Source organism: Microplitis demolitor, chromosome 7, assembly GCF_026212275.2.
Source record: "Microplitis demolitor isolate Queensland-Clemson2020A chromosome 7, iyMicDemo2.1a, whole genome shotgun sequence".
Taxonomy (NCBI): Eukaryota; Metazoa; Arthropoda; class Insecta; order Hymenoptera; family Braconidae; genus Microplitis; species Microplitis demolitor.
The window spans coordinates 15,938,656-15,959,630 of record NC_068551.1 but is presented as its reverse complement, the minus strand read 5'-3'; the positions used below and the strand labels follow the sequence as shown (position 1 = coordinate 15,959,630).

General features: G+C 25.7%; 1 protein-coding gene and 1 long non-coding RNA gene across 2 annotated transcripts in view; one reads left to right on the top strand and one right to left on the bottom strand.

Moving 5' to 3' along the window:
• Positions 1-20,975, top strand: part of LOC103575378 (uncharacterized) — a 96,553-nt gene that overhangs the window by 42,044 nt on the left and 33,534 nt on the right. The window lies entirely within an intron of this gene.
• The window catches only part of LOC103575380 (ankyrin-3), a 155,373-nt gene continuing 139,982 nt past the window's right edge, over positions 5,585-20,975 (bottom strand). Inside the window, exons 4-5 of the long non-coding RNA XR_001345329.2 lie at positions 10,961-11,271; positions 5,585-7,163 (exon numbers count right to left, since the gene is read on the bottom strand). This is a non-coding gene — a long non-coding RNA (ankyrin-3). The remainder of the gene's footprint in view (positions 7,164-10,960; positions 11,272-20,975) is intronic.

Here is a 20,975-nt window from a genome sequence, read left to right as displayed (position 1 = left end):
AAAGTTAAAATTCACTTTAGCTTTATTTTTTTTTTCTTTTTTATTAATACTTTAAATAATAAAAGACGGAAATTTATAAAAATTCATACTTTAGTATTTGAACCAAATTTTTTTTATTATATATAAACTTAGTATACCTTTGAAATACCATTATTATTATTATTGTTATTTTTATTGTTATTATTATTCTCAATAGTTTTACCTCCGAGGAAATAAAAAGTACATGTGGAATTTTCCTCAACTTGATGGATGAGTTTTATCCAGATGTATATATTTTTTTATTTATTTTATTTCGTACATAAAGATCGATATTTATTTATTCTGTTCGTGTTCTCTTAGACTTTTAGTCATCAAGAGTAAGGTTTTCTAGGATTACGTCGTCATCAATCACTTTTAATGTGTCACTAAGTCGTTAAATGCACTTTAATTTACAACTTAAAGCTGTTAAGTTTGTTATTTTATATTTTATAGGTTTTTAATTGTTCAACGACTTTTCACTCCAACTTCGTGGAAGTTATAGACACTAGTAGAGGAGACCAAGGAAAAAGTGAGAGAATTTTTTACATGAAAAAAAATATAAGTTGCTCTCTCTTTAAAAAAATTTACTTTCAATACATAGAAAAGGGAGTAAGTTGAGCAAAATATTTTTAAAAAAATGGTGTTTCATTTTGCACTGGCCTTCCCTATTAATAATAAAAAAAAAACATTGATTGGAATTAAATGAAATTAATTAACAGTAATAACTCAATAAATTATCCTTACTACCAAATCAATAAATATGAGAATATTTTTCAAAATCAAAATACTCATGAGTTTAAAAGTTTATATATGTATTTATTTGGAGTGCATATCAGAATAGTATAAAACACAAAACAATGAAATGCCTCGGATTTAGTAATGGTATTAACGTCACTTCTCGGGCAATATAACACATGCATGACAACCTGGTAAATTTACAGTTTTAACGTTGATGCTCGTTTTATGCTCGTTATATAACGCATGAAAAAGTTGTAAAATGAGATTTGTTTGTAATAGTATGGAAGTGTCTGTTTTATACAAGTAACTTCATTATATATAAATATATATGCATGTATATGTGGATGATAATGCGCACAAAAATGTGATATATATATATATATATATATATATATATATATATATATATATATATATATATGTAAAGGGTTTTATTTGCTTTCATACTACCAGCGCATGAGACATACTCGTTACCGTCGCGTAAATTGAATTAGGTAATTAACTCCTGCATGAATGGAGTTCGAGAAAATTTAACATCATTACAAACTTATGCCGAACTAACTTGAATATGTTAATTTTTAATCATAATTAATTGTCATTAGTTGGTCAGTAAAATATTGAATTAAAAATCTTATTTATATTAAATGCTGAATAAGCAAAAAAAAATAAAACTAAGCAAATATGGAATTTAAAAATCTTTATTACAATTTAAAAATATATCATTTGTTACTTTTTGGGTAACGTCTTTGAATATAAATCCATATCACGTATTTCTACCGTACTTTAGGCTATTCATTTACTCTCAACACACGTGCGGGATACTGCAAGGGTCTCACAAAATCACCTGAGCACTAAGAAAATTTAAAAAAAAAAATAAGAAAAATAGTTTGTAATTGTTACATCTCTCTAGAATGTAAGCTATAAATAAAAATTATGTAGAGACCAGACAAATTTATGTGATTTTAAGGTAAAGATCTATTCGAAATTATAAAATGTTAGTTTTTTAAATACGGTAATTGATTAATTTGAAAAATAATAAAGTAAAATTATTTTGTATAAATATTTTCAAAAATTTAAATAGTGATCAATAGATGGCGTTCCCATAGGCAAGAAATAATTTGTTAAAAATAACATAATAATAATAATAGTAATCATCATAAAAAAATATGGTAACTAAATTTTTTCATGAATTGGCAGTTTTATGTTGTCATTGATTATAATTAATCGAACAGGATTTGGACAGTGATTTTCAAAAGATTTCTTCTATTCAAGAACTTAATTGTAATTAAAAATAAAATTAATTAATAGGTTGTGCATTTTTTAGGTTATTGTGTTTACCGAAATCTGTACATACTGACGGAGATCATAGATTTTTTGAGGACTTTTTTTACCATTATTTTTAAACAAATGACTTCAAATTGTGTTCGTTTTTTTTTTAGTAACAAACATTCTTTCAAATGGTACAAATTTTGTTTCAGTTGAAATATTTGAATATGTGTAATAGGGTGGCCCAAAAAAAATCGACTATTTTTTTTTTTTTGAGTCTCTTATGAAAACTTGTTGGTTTACGATGTTTTAAGAAGCCTCTCCAAAAATCAGCTTGATAAAAAATTTTCAAGAGGTCGCTCACGAATTTTTAAAATATCAAAAATGATCGAAATTCGAATTTTTATTTCAAATTTTTTTCTTTCTCATGGCAGCAATAGTTTATATTTGTGAAATCATGACTACGCTGAAAATATAAGCCTAAAATTTAAATATTTAAATCTCGCTCAATAATTTTGAATGTTTCCGAGTGCTGTCTTTCGAACGCTTTCGAGCGACTCTTAAATATTAGTAATAAAGCTGCTCGATTTTTTCACCATCAATTGGCATTACAGTGAACGAAAATATAACCCGAGAAATGGAAATAATAAGTTATTTACATATTTTTTTATTTTTTAATTCGATTTTTAGGTTTTTTAGCTTATTCAAAACTTACCAAATTTTATTGTTCAAGACTGTCCAGTACATTTTTGGTTATGCGAAAGTTATATTTTTGAGAAATAATTGAGTTATAAAAAAATACTAAATTCGAACTATTAATTACATATGATCAGTTCATATTCAAAATTCTCAAGTGCCGTTTAAATATTTAAATTTTGGGCTGAAATTTCCAACATAGACATGATTTTACAAATATAAACTATTGCTGCCACGAGAAAGGAAAAAGTTGGAAGTTAAAAATCCGAATTTCAATCATTTTTTATATTTTAAAAATTCGTGAGCGACCTCTTGAAAATTTTTTATCGAGCTGATTTTTAGAGAGGCTTCTTAAAACATTGTAAACAAACAAGTTTTCATAAGAGACTCGAAAAAAAAAAAGTCGAGTTTTTTTGGGCCACTCTAATGTGTAAATATGTAGGCGTTGGTAGAATTAAAAAAGAAAAATCTCATTACTTCGCATTTGAATTATGCAAGTTTGAAATATACTTTTAGTTTTTTCAATAAATCCGAATTATTCAACAAAATAATTTGTTTTTAAATTTAATTTTTTTAAATTAAGTAAACAAAGTTTAAAAATTAACTATTTTAATTAAAATTTAATCGGCTTTGATAATTTATATTTCAATTTCATTTACATCAAATATGAATTTTAAGTATTTTCTGTTTGTGAAATTTCCATCATAGGTTTTAATAAAAAAAAAAAAAAAAGTGTAAAATAGGATTCAGATATATTTATTTAGTGGAATTTAATAAGTTATTTTTTTTTATAAATTAAAAATTTTTGAATAAAATTAATAAAATTTTTACTGCACTTAAACACTAGAAAATAATTAAAAAGTATCTCTTTTAATTAGAATAAATCATTCTTTTGCTTTTAAGTTAACAGCAAATAGTTAATATTTTAATTATTACAATTATTGATAAGACGTTATAAGTTTAGATCTAGTTTCGTTAGATATCTTTAATTCTCTATAAACTCGAAGAAATATCATCCAGTTTGAACTTCTTAGTTGGTTTAGTGAACTTAATCTCTAACCACAAACGAGCACGATATTAGTTTGTACATAGAGATTTCTGAAACCTCTGTCGGAGATCAATTGAGTTGTAAACTATCAGATTCTGATGACTATTAGTCGGATTACGTACTTTAGTTTTACACATATATATATTTATAAATAATAAACGTACCTGTGAAATTTACCCAGTTGAACTTTAAAATAATAAGTCACAAATAACGGACGACTATTTAATACCTAAAGTTAAAATAACAAAAACTTTATTATTAAATTATATGTCAATTAAAATATTAACTATTTAATAATTAATAATTTAAGTAGATTTATTTTTAAAAAACTATTATTGCGTTACCGATTAATGATTTATTAAATGTGAATAATGCCTGAGTAATGATAAAGGATAACTTATGGCATCATTAGGGCAAGTTTTTTAATCCGGGTTTGTTTTCAATTGACATTAAATTAGAATTATATGTATATCTGCATTGTATGTATAAATGAATATTGTATGTATGTATGTCTATTCGTTATCAATATATTAGGCATTCCATGACAAATCGGACAGTTTATAAAACTTTAATTTCTGATATTTCCTGGTACCCATAAAAAAACTCTTCCTTGATAATAGTTCAAATCAAAATTTTTTTTTTATTCATGCATATTTTGATTATTTTGAAAATTTTTTATAACAAACTAAAATCTATTCCACAACTTTTAAGTCTATTCTGATCGTGAGACTTTCATGGCTATTAAGATAAAAGCCCCTATACTCGCTCAGTATCATTAAATTATGATTATAAAATATTAAAATATGATATATCAAATTATTTTATAATAGATTATAAATTTAAATTAAATGATTGTTTTAAAAATCGCGCGCAGCCGGGCATTGTTTACTTTAACGTTCGTTCCTTAGATGAAATTTAGGTTACGTCAAATTTTTTAATAATTGTTATAACCATATCTTATTAAATACATTTTTAAAATTTATGAAATTTTATAATATGAAAGAATAAAGTAATATAATTTATAAATTATTTTCCAAATCAATAAACTCATCATAATTCAATTGATATTGTCTTTGAGCGACTATGGGTACACTTAAGGACCTTATTTAAAAAATTAATAATAATTAATTGTTAACATTATTTTTAAAACTAAAGATTTATTCTAATACTCGAAACTTCAAAAAATTACTGTAAAAAAATTATGGTTTTTCATTTTATTTATTAACTTACGTTGAGTGATTTTATCTCACTCCAATGAAAAGTGAGCAGGTAATAGGGACTTTTACCTTATTTTTTTTTTTTTTACTTTTTAAGAATTTGAAAAATTTTCTTTTCTTTATTAATCATTACAAATACCGATTCTTGCTACTATCTATTATGTTTCTAATTCTTTTAAGTAGTTGTTATAATTTTTCACTGTAAAGAGATGTTTAAAATTAATAATTAGTCGTTAAGTCACTTACTTTTTATCCCATTGGTTATGAATAGACAGTGCTGGCAAGTATAGATAAAGAATAAAGGCAAGTTAATTATGATAAGTATTTTATGGCTGTGTCATAACTTTTTAAGCTTAGTCTAAATTGAATTTTAATTATTTTATTACAGAATTTCTTAATATTGATAGGTTTGGGAAAAAACTTACAGATGTAGATAGTTAATAAAAAAAAAAAAAAAAAATAATTGAAAATGCGTTTGATAAAAAAAATTTATTTACGAAAATATAAATTCATTTATTAAAATAATATAAACAATATTTTGTAAAAAAATTTTATGTACAAGTTTGAGTAAAATTTGTAATACAATATTTTGAAAAATAAATCATATCCATTGAACATAATTACATTTATTTGCATTTAAAATTTTTAATTCATGATTTGTAAAATAACTAGTTATTTTTCTGGTAAAAGTGTCCGGTAAATACTCTAAAAATGCTTGACTAGTAAAATTATCAACATATATAAGAAGTTGTTTTCTATTAGCTGCCCTCTTTACTTTATAATAAATCATGTTACCATACAAAGGAAATTCAGTTTTAAAATTAAATCTTAAAATACTTTCTTCGTCCACACGTTTTAATCTTCGTGCCAAGACATGTTCACTTTTATGAAGTATACTATAAACACAGAGATTAATTGAATCGATTCTAGATAATTTTAATACTTCAATTTCTTCACTACATATAAGTCGCAAATTGTCATACTCTTTTCCACTAATAGCTTTTAAATTACCTTCAGCTAAACAATAACCAGCAACACTTAACTTAACAATGTGTTTTTTCAACATCATAATTTTTTTTTTACCACTGTCTCGATTATTCGATTCCACAGCCAATCGACCACCGTTATCAACTACATTCACATCAATACCAGCATCCAAAAGATTTTTAAGAATAATTTCTGATGGAGAACTGACAGCATAATGAAGTGCAGTTTTACACTCAATATTCACTTGATTGATCTTGAGGTCACTATTGCTTAACAACAATCTAACTTTATGGTGATCTCCTGATACCACAGCGGCTTGTAACGGCAATTCAATTATAAAACCACTATCACTCGAGTAATTAATGTCCGCACCTTTTTCCAAAATAATTTCAATCGCTCTGACGGATCCATAGAGACAAGCTATTACTAATGGAGGATATCTTCCAGTTTGTAATTTTAAATCAATATCAGTCTCATAACTGAGTAACAACATCACCATCTCCAACTTGTCACCAATGATAGCAAGATCTAACGGTGCCCAGAAATCGAAACCATTTTTTGCATCACAAGTTGCGTTGATATTTGCACCAGATTCAAGAAGTAATACAGCAATTTTGTATCGATTAAGGTGAACGGCTCTATGCAATGGCGTAAATTTTTCATTATCTTCAGCATTTACATTTGCACCAGCTTCTAACAGTTTTTGAATTATTCTGTAATTTACTTTCTCGACAATAGCAAAATGTAATGGTGTACCACAGCTTTCTTCACTGATGTTGACATCAACTTGATGATCGAGAAGATACTCCACAAATGAATAATCTTCGAAGTACAATGCAATATGTAGGATTGATATTATGCCGAAACTTTCAAATGCAAGTCTTGTGTTGACCCCCGATTGTCCATTTCGTATTTCTTTACACGTTGTTTTGTACTTGCCGAAGGTGATTCCTTGTTGAACTTCCATTTTTAAAATAACCGATTTATTACTTATATCTTTTAAACACGAGTCACAAAAATGATTCAGTTGTTGATGCTAACCTGTTTGCCTCTCGTGTCACTGAGATTGTGCGGTACAATATACTAATTTCAAGGGTCTTCCTGTCCCCTCCACTTTCAATCTATATCTGAACCCCTCTCACCTCCTACGCTATTTGTCAAAATTAGCCCCTATCAGCGCCATTTACGCCCACCTATCAAAGACAAGTGTTAGAAAACATTGCATTTAATGTATTCATTGTTAACTACAGTTTCTATGAAAGCAGTTGAAAATTGATTCTAAAAATGTATTTACACGCTTTTATATTATTTACTTTAACGAAAATAAATTATTATTCTAATGAATATAATTAATTTTAGTTTTCAGTGATTTTCAAATTCTTAAGAAAATTTAAAAAAATTTTAATTACTCCAAGTTTTTCCTTTCTTCCCTCTCTCTTTTTCTCTCCCCCCCCCCTCTCTCTCTTTTATTTAACCAAATGACCAATAAACAACCAATCTAATATAATCTAAACTAATCTCTCTCTCTCCCTCTCGATCTCTCTACTGCAAAATGAACTCAAATGTTGTGAAAATTTTTCGACTGTATTCAATGAAAATTTAACGGAATTCCAAAATTAAATACTTGCTCCGAAAATATAAATTTTTTTGTCATATGTATTGATAGATAATCAATTATTTATTTAATACAATTAAAATTAAAGGATGCAGTCATAAAAAAAAGTATATTTTTTCATCATTTTTTAGTTAGCGTCCACGTGGAATTATAAAGTACATGTCTGATATGTACTTCCAACTAGGATAAAATGGACTTTACCCTCGATTTTTTTTAACTTCCCGCTAAGAAAATTGAGAATTTTTAAAAATTCGAGGAGTAATTGGTTTCGGTCCGATTTTCGAAAATCGGATTTCTAACAGATCTTGACGTTTTGAGGTTCTCGGAAGCTATTCTGACTAAATTCGAGATGATGTCCGGATTCGATGCGGTTTGTCAATATCTAAAAGCTGTCAAAATTGAGATTGATCCTAAAATCTAATCAGTTCTAAAACTATATAAGCCGCGTCAAATTCCACCCCAAATATTAAAATCGGTCCATTCGTTCAAGTGAAACCGTTGTTGTAAAAAAATTACAAAAAAAATTATTTTTTTTTAGTTTTTTTGAAATTTTTTAAAAAACGGCTAAATAAATAAATTTCAAAATCTGATCAGCTTTAGAACTTAATAAAACGCGTCGATTGCCACGTCAACAGTCTCAATCAGTCAATACATTTGAGAGATATTGTTGTAGAAAAAATAGTGAAAAAAAAGTTTCTTTTCGAAAACAATGGCGTACGAAAGTATTTTCGAGTTCAAAGAGTTAAAAAATGTATTCACAACAATTTTTTCGAGTTCAAGAAGTTCGAAAACAGCGGGAAGGTTTGGGGCTGGCCCGCAGGGTTAACCGATAGACATTGTTTTTTTCAATATATTTATCAAATACTTGAACAGTGATATTTGAGCGTTCATTTCCGTTAGCTGCATTTAGAGCTTGAAATCAGCTGCCGTCAGAACGTATCGCCCTGGGACTTTAGTAGAGTTTAAGTCGGCATGTTATAATTGGTTTTTCCAAAAAAAACATTTAGAGTCAGTGTCTATTCATAAATTTATCAATTTACCTACTTTTTATACTTTCATATCAATTTTACATTATTGAAATTATTAGAGTTATAGTGATTTAGTTTTGGATCGTTAAAATTACTGAAATTATTATGATGTAGCTGTTCCATTACTATGATTATTATGACTTTAGTATTGTTTTTCATCATGTTTAACATTGTGTACTGTAAATGCCATGGACCCACTATGTATATATGTAACTTTACGGTCCTCAGGGAACACTTGTTCTCAGGCCGCTTATTTTAGTAAATAAATAAAAATAAATACTTAACTATATGTAACAAGTTACACATTTATAAATAGTCATAATTAAATTATTTTTTAAGTAAAAAAAATTAATTTATTTTGAGATATCTGCATTCTAATTTCACAGCCGGATTGAATTGAAAAAAAAAATTTTTTTCTTAAAAATAAAAAATTGCTGCATTTTTATTTACTGAAATATGTGGTAGAAAATGTCGTCAATATTTTATATATATTAAGAAAATACTTTATATACGTTTGCTTCAACGGTTTTACCTTTTCAAACATATTGAGAAGATAGTGTAGCATTCAAATAAGAAAAATTTGTCATAGATATGAAAGCTTTTCGTTTTCTTTACATAAAACCGTTGCAGACGATTGACGTTTCTCGTCTTTCTTGCTACCACCGCTCTCTCTATAACTCACCGCCTTTGCTGCGTCTTCAATGCCACATACATCATTTACTAAGTAAATTTATCTTATTCCATCTTTTTTATATCCTTTATAACTTTACATAAAACTCTATTTAATAAAAAAATATAATCCGCGATCTCATGTATTTTTCCATTTACTAGAAAAATAAATATTTCAAAATAAAATTCAATACATCAAAAAAAAAAAAAAAAAAAAAAATTATTAATAGGGAAGTACTTTTATTTCCAATCGAATTGGATGAACTTTCTCAAAATTATTTCCGCTTGTAACTTTTCCATATTTCCACTTTAATCTTTGTCGTTTCCTACGTGCTTACATTGCGATCAATTTATTACGAATGAGCCTTAAATGTTATTTTTATGAGGATCCATATAAAAAAAAAATTTTATTTCTTCTATTAAAATATTTATAATAACCTTCATATAAACTTAACATCCCAGGAAATTAATCATCAAAATTCAGTGGATGAGACTCAACAAATTTGAATCTCAAAGCATCTTGCATTTTTTTTTATGTGAACTTTAAAAAAATTTTAAAATTTTTTTTTTGTCATTAAAACTCTATCTACCTTTTATACTGAATCTCAAATTATCTGTCATATTTACTGAGTACATTTAACAAAGAAAAATAAAAAAAAAATAAACAAATAGTTATACTGCATTATAAAATAAAATTTCATTCTATTGTTAAGAATAACATAAAATCATTTATTTATCGTGCACTTGTATGAAAATAAACCCATCAATTTTATAATACTCCATATAAATAATTTATGTTATGATATTTTTATTACAAATTGGATTACACTAGTACTCAACTTTATATTGCATGTTGCCTTTTTTGATGCTCATAAAATACTTAAAAGCACTCGTGAATGGAAGGAATGAATTTTTTACGAATAAGTCAATTATTCTGTGAACATGTATGTGGTAAGTCGTCACTGAACATATTTACAGATTAATCAACATTTAGGTCTATTTGGCATTTACTATTTTTTTATTTCAAATAATTTTTATTTATTTATTAACATTAATTTTCATATATTTTTTTTCCTACGATTAATTTATTTATTCGTTATTTTAAGCTTGTGTCTAAATTTTAAAATTAATTATTTGATGCAATCATTAAATTCACTATGGATGTTCATTACTTATTTTTTAATATAACAGAAGTAAATAATAAATATATTTGATCATTCATTCTGTTGGTAAAAGACCAAATTTTATAAAGCTAAATTGGACTGGCAATTATGATAGTAATTGTGTATTTATATATCAATCAACGTAACTACTAAAGACCAAAGCTGCAAAAAAAAAAATAAAAAATTGATTTTTCTATAATTACTTTTTTTTCTGATTTTGAATAAACAAAGTTCTTTTTTGGGCAAGATGTATTTTTGTATCCACATACATTTTCAATAACAATTAAAAATAATTCCAAATTGATAACTGGTTTGATAATAGCTTTGAATCTGAAAAACTCTTATCAGCGCGTAGAATTGCCCTTTTTTTCTGAGCAGCTCTTTTCAAGATTCAGAGTCATTCAGTAATAAATCAATATAAATATAAATATAACTAGTAATTAATAAATAATAATAAAAAATTTGCCATGTACATGAAGATCAATATGATCAATAAATAAATATAATTAACTTACTTTGTTAACAAAATGTCGAAACAAAAAATTTGCAACTTGAATTCAGTGCTCTGTAAAGAAGTTCTCATGTAAAAATTTTTCATGTTAGAGGTATTCCGATACAGTGATGGAACTTTGTGAAATTAATCTGCTGGAGAGTTGTTATGGTGTAGAAACTAGTATATACAGTTGACTCGTGTAGAGAAAAACTTTGAGATTTTGTGATGCAGAGAAATTCTCTGCCGAGATGTACCATACCCATACATTTTTGATAAGAACTACTTTCGACTAATTCACTCAAGTTAAATCATCTCTGCACTCTTTTGATTACACTGAAACAGATTAAATTGTATACTAGTACAAAAACAATTTGTTAAGAAATAATCTCCACAAGGTATTAAGGCGGCTTCTTATTTCATTGATTTAAAATTAATTATTTTAATCCAAGAAATCAGTGTTGTTAACTGCCCGGTAGAATCTTTGGAACCATGATAACTCTCGAAAAGTATATTAATATAGCCTAGTTTTTTTTCCTTTTATTAGCTTTGTATTTTAGTCGCGAAAACCGTTTTGAAAATCTCTATCTAAATTCTTTTTATTTAATTGTAAATAATGAAATAACTTGAAACCGGTAATTTATGAAAAAATGGATTTGTCGTTGTTTTATTTTTATTATTATTATTATTTTTTATTTTTTTTTCCTCCATCTATTACTGGCAGCAGCACTAGTGTGATAGTTGGATTTGAAAAAAAAAAAAAAAAAAAACGACATCTGAGAAAAAAGGCGGAATATTTCAGTTAAAAAATAAGATATAAAATAGATTTTAGAAAATATTTAAAATATGAAAAAAAAAAAAAAAATGTTAATTAGAGCAATAGTCTCGGATTCATGACTTTTTCATGTCTCTTAATGATTTTGCTAAGAAATCAGTCAATGGTCTTAAGCTTATAAAATACTAATGCATAGAATTACTTTTCAATAATTTTTCTTTTGTATATGCATCTTGAATGACATAAAATTAAAAAAAAAACATATTAGAAATATGAAAAAAATAGTATTATTATATTAATTTTACTGTTCGTCTATTGGTACACCAAAATGAACCCATGCCCAGTACCGGAACAGCCAATCATATTAATGTTATCGATAGACATTAACGGTGAGTTTTATTGACTGGCTAAATCAAGTACAATATTAATTATTACTGGAGCCCTAATATTTAATGCAGTATGTATGATTGTTATAAAAAATAAATTTTTGTTTTTAGTTTTTTTTTTTTTAATTATTTTTCTAGTATAACCTCAAATGATTTATTTTGTTTCTATTCTTTAGTTCAAAATATTTATTTTCATTGAATATTCAATCATTTTTAAATTTTAAATACATTTTACATTATGGGTGTGATATAGCAGACATCAAACAAATTTAAAATTATTAATAAATCGAGTAAATAATTAATAATATAAAATTAAAAAAAATGCAAATTCAAAAAATTTTGAAATTAATAGTGCTTTTTTTGTAAATATTATTTTTTTAATTATTTATCTTATTTATTTATAATTTTAAAGTTCTCTGATGTCTGCTACATTTATACTCGTTTTACATTAATATTATTTAATAATTATTAATATTTTCACCATGAATAAATGCAAAAAATAACTTATTTTATTTGCTGTTCCGGTATTAGGACAACCGAATTCCCGTATTGGGACAAGGCTATTTCAGCGTTCCGGTATTGGGTCTTTTGGGTGTCATAGAAAAAAATTTTTTTTTTATATTAAATTTAAGAAAAATGAACTAATTTGATTTTTTTGAATTGGTAAATGTCTATTCTATATGAAGTAATAAATTATTTTGGTTTATAATTTATTTAAATATTTTTAAAACGAGAAAAATCAGTCGTATACCCTTCTTCGCTCCGGTACTAGAACATTTACCTTATACATTAAAATAAATATATGAAAAACGACACGCGCGCGCTTGCGCGGGAAACACGTACGCTAGTAATATAATCAAAATAATAATAAAATAATAGAATATTAATACTTATTATGAACAATTGGGGTGTGCACTTTTGAATTTTCCATTTTTTTTTCAACCAAATTTTAAAGTGATGGATTATATCTTGGTTTTTTAAATCGCTTTAATACTCAACCACGAAAACAATTTTTCTCTATTAAATTTTTTGGATAGTTCGTTATATCCAGTCTCTCCTTTTAGTTAGTTCAATTCTAAAAAATAAAAAAAATTTTTAGGTATGAAATAATAAAATATTAAAAATTTTTCCAACACTCAATACAAAATACTTAACATTTATTATTATTATATTACATTATTTTTTATTTGACTTTATATTTATAATCAGATTTTTGTGGATTTCGAACCGCAGCCCTTTGCAGTGTAATAAATAACATGATGATAGTAAAATTAGTATTTTAATTAATTTAAGTGTTACTGGCATTCACTTATCGTTCATTTTTATCGTGTGCTAACTAGTTAAATTTTGGCACCGCTAAAAAATAATTAATATTACAGCAGTTTTCATAACGCGACCAACGACTTCAGGAAATGACACGCGAGTACACAGAAATTTAAATTACGAAGAATACACCTTATAAGAAAATTTACTTACATAAAAAAAAAAATATTTAAAAATTAATAGGAAATTAAATTTTTTTTTGGTGACAAAATAGTAATGTTGATAATAAACTCAACTGAGGGTGATAAAATAATTATTGAAAAAAAATTGTTCGAAAAAGATTCTAAAAAAGTTGGAGATGTAGAACTTCTAAATTTGAGAACGATCAGAACTTCAAGTTGATTTTTTCAAACTTTTAGTATTTTGAACATAGTTCTCAAAACGCATTTTCACTACATTTTTGATGCGTTTGGAAAAGTTCAAGAATTTATAAGTTGAAACTTTTATGTCGGAAAGGAAAAAACGTAGTTTACATACGTTTCCAAAATTATGATTTTTACAAACGCTCTCATTTGGCTCAAAATTCGTCCACATGAAATTCTAAATCACTCATAACTTTTATTATTAAAATCCCAAAAGTTCGAAAAAAGTTTAACGCGAAGTTCTAAGCTGTCTCAAATTTAAAAGTTCTACATGTCGAACTTTTTTGGAATCCTTTTTGAATTAATTTTTTTTACACGGACATTTTTCATTGAGTAGAAAAAAAGAGTACTAATTGTGAAGTTGAATTGTTCAAAATAATGAAAAAATTAGATCCTCCAAGTCATAGAATACAAAATAGTATATTTATTTATGTAAACAAATATATGAAAAAGTATTTAAAAATTTAGTGCGCGTAAATTAATTAAAATTTTGCGTGGGAAAATAGAAAGTTCAAAATGACTTTTCTCCTTTAAATGTAAAAATACTTTAAGTTTTTAATTAACAAATTGAGTTTGTCGCGTTTTACATATGTATAGAATGAAGATGTTGATAAAGAGAAATGAGTAGAAAAGACAGAGACATAAAGAGGGTACAAAAAAGAGTAAAGAATTAAATAAATAATGACAAAAAAGGAAAAATTAAATAAAAATAAAATAATAATAGGAGAAAAGTCGCGTTTGCGGGATCGGAACAGAAACGCAAAAGTGTATAAAATCTGTGCGCTGACGCCAACTCCCTTGTTCTGTCTGACAGGCTCAGTAACGACGGGGCTGGCGACTGGAGTAGTACAACAACTCCTGCGCGCAGCCAGTCCATCCTGGCGACCGAAAAGCCCGCGTCAAATATTTATACTTATCACTAACTTAACTCGCGGACGTCACTTTTTATTTTATATAATTTTAAATTTATTATTAAAAATTCATAAAATTTAATAATTGTTATTATTATAATTAAATAAAATTTATATATAATTAATGTTAATTATTAAATATTTTAATTAATTATAATTAACCATAAATAAATAATAATAATAATAATAATAATAATAATAATCATAAGTAAATGTTTATTAATAAATTAATATAACATTTAAATATTGAGTGGGTGTTTATTTAAAAAATAGTAATCATTAATATAATAAATAAAATTTAAATAAGTATATATATAAATATATACTTATGTATGTTAGATAATAGTGTGCATAAATAATTTAGTGGTGTGCTTTATTATTTACTTTTAAATTATAAATAATTATAAGAGCTGGTTTGGCGGGCCAACGATAATATTTTGTGCAACATGTGCATATTTAATTATTAATTGGGGTGAGTTCATTTTTTTTATCTCACAATTTTTATTATCCATTAATTTACATGTTTTTATTCATAAACAGTTTCAATTCATTCTATTTTTAATTATTTTCATTGAAATATGTTTTAAATATAAAAATCATATTTACATTTTTAATTAATTAAAATATTTTATTATTAAATAAATAGCAATTTTTAAATTTGATAAAGAATTGATTTAAAAAATATAAAATATATAATGAAATTAAAATAATATATATTGAGACATTTTTCCTTGAATAACTTTTTTTGTTATCTTTATTTAGCGTCTGAGAAAGAACGCTTATTATATGAGCTGTCAACCAAGACAATATTTTTGTTGTGGTGAGCTCGTTATACAATTCCAACCGTCGAGTTAAATGCATGGAGTCATGAAAAGTTTCTGTTTAACTTTTCACTAAAAGAATTTGTCTTGTTAATTTCATTCATTTTTCAGTCTGTTTTCTTTCTTTTATTTATTATTGATATTATTTTCTTCTTGTTGAGATATTCTTTAAATTCATAAGAAACTCTATAGATTACTATGAAGTTTATAGCAATCCATATATATTTCTTGGTGATTTCCTACCCAAATTAAAAATTTTGAGCCTATACAATAATCGCTTACAATCTCCCGGGTCAAAAATAAAACTTGATTAAGAGTTCGTTTACCGCTGAAATTTAGAGCCGTTTTTTACAAGAAAAGCTCGACTTTTTTTACGGATATATGAAATACATTGAGTCGATAAAAAAAAAAAGAAAATACAGCATCAATTGAAAATTATTTGGTTTAGACTTATTCGAAAAATTATAAGGCGAAAAAGTCAAAAGTACGGTGAATGATTGTCGTGCTTTATGTGAAGACGAATAAGTTCAAACTAAGATGAAAAAAGCTCTCAAAGTTGACAAAAATTTAATTTTAGTCGAAAAAGTCAATATTTTATTAGAAAATCGTCGGCTAATCGGTAACTTCAAAAGATACTAAGGTGAAGCGAGCCTGAATCAAGTTTTATTTTTGACCCTGGCATATTTTCAAATTTTTATGTTGTTTTGAATGTATTTTTAATATCTTACTGAAGATAAATATCCTACTCAGAGAGATTATTAGTTTTATGACTGACATGGTAATATTTTATTGGCGATAATTTAAAAATATTTTTTTATCATACCAACATCGAAACTTCAAGTTTCAGTAAATCTGTACATTCTATAGGCTATATATTAGTGATGCAAAATGACTGCCATTTCTATGTTCAGTCAGATCATGAGAATTTGACTGAACATTGCTCGTCAATTGACGTCAAAAATAGTTTGGTCAACTTTTCGATTAATTTTTTATGAAATCATTTTTGGGGCAAAATCAAGTTGGCGCGGGAACCGTCGTTAAATTCAAAAATGAACTTTGGTCATTTTTTCTCTGCCCAATTGTCACATTATTTCTCTATCTTATATTGCTAGCCGAGCTAACTCGCTTAACGAGGAAATTTTTTGTCTGGAAATTAAAACACCTGACACCTTTTAGTTGACATGATTTTATATTTGATTAATTGTCTACTAGAAATAAAAAAATAAAAAAAAAGTTTTCTTATGCAGTCATAAAAATCGTTGTACACTTTTTAGTAATCACTTTTTATAAAAAGAAAAAAAAATCTTAATCGTCAATGTGGGCCTGAGACAGACTCGAGATAAATGAAATTTTTAAAAAGTAGAGTTAGATATTTAAAGCTTTTAGACTATTGTTGTTACTTAGACATTAGTTTTAATTCCCTATAGAAATTCGAGTCGAAAAGAGTGTCCTGGGATCGACTGTTGTAAAAATCATACTACTTAAGATTTTAACGCTCTTTACCGTAAAATTTTACTTAAACTGTATAATTTATTTTATCATTAAAAAGACAACGTTTATTATATTTATTTACTGAAAAACCAGAATGAGAAATAATATTATGTTATATAAATTTTTTGTCGTGAAAAATAAAATTAAAACCATTCGTTTAATTTAACACACATTGAATCCACTGAGGTATAAATATAATAGGAATCAGAAATAAAATAGATATTATGGGTTACAAAAAAAATGACAAATAAATAAAATCCAGATAAAGAATAAAATAATTTCATAAATAAAAGAAAAAAAAATAGTTTACTTATCTTTTTTTAGTAGTTTTGCAATGATATTTTATAAAAATAAACTAGAGCTCGCAGAAATAAAATCTAAAGCGAAAATAACATTTTTTTTTCGTGTGTGGTATAACGAAGGGTCAAAATTTACATACAATTTTTTACTCTCAAAAAGTTGAATTTCTATCATTTATTATTTTTTTTTTTTTTAGTAAACATATCACCGTGTAAAAAAAATAAAGTATGATAATAGCGATTAATAATAAAATTCTTTAAAGAAATAAAGTAGAATAATGTAGTTTGTAATTTTAAAAGCTATTCTTGTTCTTGTGATAAAAAAATTTAAAGTGACATTTATGAGGTCCCGAGACAACAGTAACTATTATTACAAGCACATGCTTATAGTTTACACGTCTCCCAGTACCTGAAACAATGGACCACCTTCGTGAAAGCTTTATTACAGGAATAAAATAGTCACACTGCGGCGTGTTATAGCCTGCAGCAATCTTTTCTTCAAGCTGTCTGATTACTTTTATAATTTATTCTCAAAGGACATAAAAAAAATAAATTATCTTGTCGTCCAGACTGAGACATAATTGATATCTTCATAATAATGACGATAATTATTATTGTTATTTTAATTATATGCATTCATAACTTAACACTAAGTTTGTCTTTACGATCAATTTTCAAATTGTTTTCGTGATAATTTTGTTCAATTTATTATAGTGTAAGGTAAAAGCCCCTATACCCGCTCACTTTTCATTGGAGTGAGATTAAATCACTCAATATAAATTAATAAATAAAATGAAAAACAATATTTTTTTTTATAGTTATTTTTTATAGTTTTAAGTATTAGAATAAAATTTGAGTTTGAAGAATAATGTTGATAATTAATTATTATTAATTTTTTAAATAAGGTCCTTGAGTGTACCCCTAAGTCGCTCACTAAAAGTTGTCGTGTACTATGGCCCTATAGTCGCTCAAAGACAATATCAATTAAAATATGATCAATTTATTAATTTGGAAAATAATTTTGATATTCGATTACTTTATTCTTTCATAATATAAAATTTCATGAATTTTAAAAATATATTTAATAAGATATAGTTATAACAATTCTTAACAAATTTGACGTAACCTAAATTTAATCTAAGGAACGAACGTTAAAGTAAAAAATGCCCGGCTGAGCGCGATTTTGAAAAGTCATTCAATTTAAATTTATAATCTATTATAAAATAATTTGATACATGATATTTTAATATATTTAGATTCACAAATAATTATTTATCAATAATAATATTTTTAGTTGTAATTTTTTTTTATAAAAATTATAAAAAAACGCCTTAAACAGTTTAAGCGAGCGACTGATGATACTGAGCGGGTATAGGGGCTTTTACCTTACTTCTTACAGTTTTTTGATAAATATGAATTTCTTTTTAAATTTTCAACGTGTGCATACATTTAGATTTTTTTTTAATTAAATTGTTAAAAAAAATCCGAAAATTATTATTGTATGCTAACTTCAGAATTATAAAAATTTAGTATTTCCTTAGCAGTCCGTCTTGCCGCCTTTTTCCTACTCATAATCAGAAAAAACTAATTTAGCTCTGAAATTAATCTGAATTATTTTTTCTCAAGTATACTGCTAGCAAATTTACATAAATGAAAATAGAAAAATATATGTTAATTATTGACATGAAAAAATGTTACTCACATTTGTAGATTTTCTTTTTCTAATAAATTAAAAAAAAAAATTAATATTTGGAAATTTACTCAAAAAATTAACAGAATTTGTACATTAATTAATTTGAAGGAATTTTAATTTTCTTTGGTTTATAACGTTTTTTAAAACTTTGAATAATTATTTCAAAAAATTTTTCTTTAAAAGTTTATCAAAAGAATGAATTTATTGAAATAAGTTTTTGAATTTTTAAGATATTCTCGATAGCTCTATAAAGTTACGATAAACTAAGTCTCAAGTACTTTAGTATAATATACATCTCAAGTTATTTGCACTGAAATATTAACTATGAAAGAGAATTATCATCAACTACTGAACTATTAGAAAATTTTCATAGATTATCACTACAATTAAATATTATAACAAACTTATAATTACAAATTAAATATGCAAGTACATATTAATAAACACAAACTAAAAATTGTTTAAAAGGCCATACTGAATTTTTTAAAGTTATGGATATTTTTTAAACATATCCATGATTAATTTTTCACGGCTATTACAATTACTTATAAACAAAATGTTGTAGTGTTAAAAAAATAGGAAATTTTTTTGATATCACTAACAGCATATTGATGATATTTTGCTTTTTCGAAAGTGATTGTATTCTTTGAACCTTACGGAGCACAACTAAGCTTTGTTGTAATTGTTAGTCGTATAGCCTAATCGTCAAAGCGTCGGTCTCTCGTACGGAAGGTCCCGGGTTCGAATCCTACTAAAGTGGGTGCGCTCATTAACAAGTCTAGCGTTTTTTCTCTGAAATCAAAATTTCCATTTCGATAAGGAATTCAATTGTTCGCATATCTGATAATCTTTGCGTCGCCAAAATAATTAAAAAAAAAATAAATGAAATTTTTTTTTTTCTAATTTAGTTAAAATTTCTATACATAGTCATATCAAGTCATATATGGTCGTATCAAGCTATGTGATAACCATAGATATCATTCATGGCCATGTCTGGCCAATTTGCATACATGGCCATGTATGATTCATTTTTCACTTCTCTCTTTTTATTCTCTTCTCTTCGATCCATTTCATACTTGAAAATAGTAAATTTCCTAATTCATTATTTTAAAATATTAAATTTTTTTTTTTTATAAAAACTTAGTGAATTAATTATATTCACTAAAATGATAATTATCACATATTCGTCATAATTAGGCTTAAACCCTACTTTCCAATCATTATTATTGTTATTATTAATAATATTATTATTAAATAATGTGCATGGACACGCTGTAAAAAATCTTCGAATTAAATGTGAATCGAATGCGGAGTGAATAATAACACACCTCAATCACGAAGCGATGAGGGTGCTTTGTGAGCGGTTTTTTTTCCGGCTATTTTGTTCACATAAAAATATTTTTACTCTCTTTTAATTATATCAAAATAGGCACAATTCTACACTAGCATATACAGAATTTATTAAGAAACAATTTGAACCTAATATTAAGTTGATTTGTTATTTTATCAGTTTAAATTAAATTATTTTAACTCAAGAAACCAATGCTGTCAATTGTTACATATTGATACTGCGATTCTAATATGCTCTATGCCACAAAATTTGACATTTTCACTTTTTTTTTAAATGGAATCACTGTAACAATGTGCAGCTTATGTAAAAAATTTAGAGGTCAAATTGTTTATTTAGTATTTTTAAATAATATTCTAATATGTCGTATCCCACATTCGTATAGGTTTAGTTACTCTTAATATTTTTGATTTCAAGTTAATTCTAAGGAAGCAATTAACGACATGAGTAAGAAGGTAATGATGCATAATTTTTTACTCTTCTTACAGCATATAATTCAAAATTATTTATTCACTACAAGTGCCTGTATTTTATGAAAACATGAAAATAAATTTGTAGGTTATACCAATGTAAACATAATACAAATAATTTTTCTTTGTCGATCGTGAAACGTTTTCATCGTCTCCTGAAA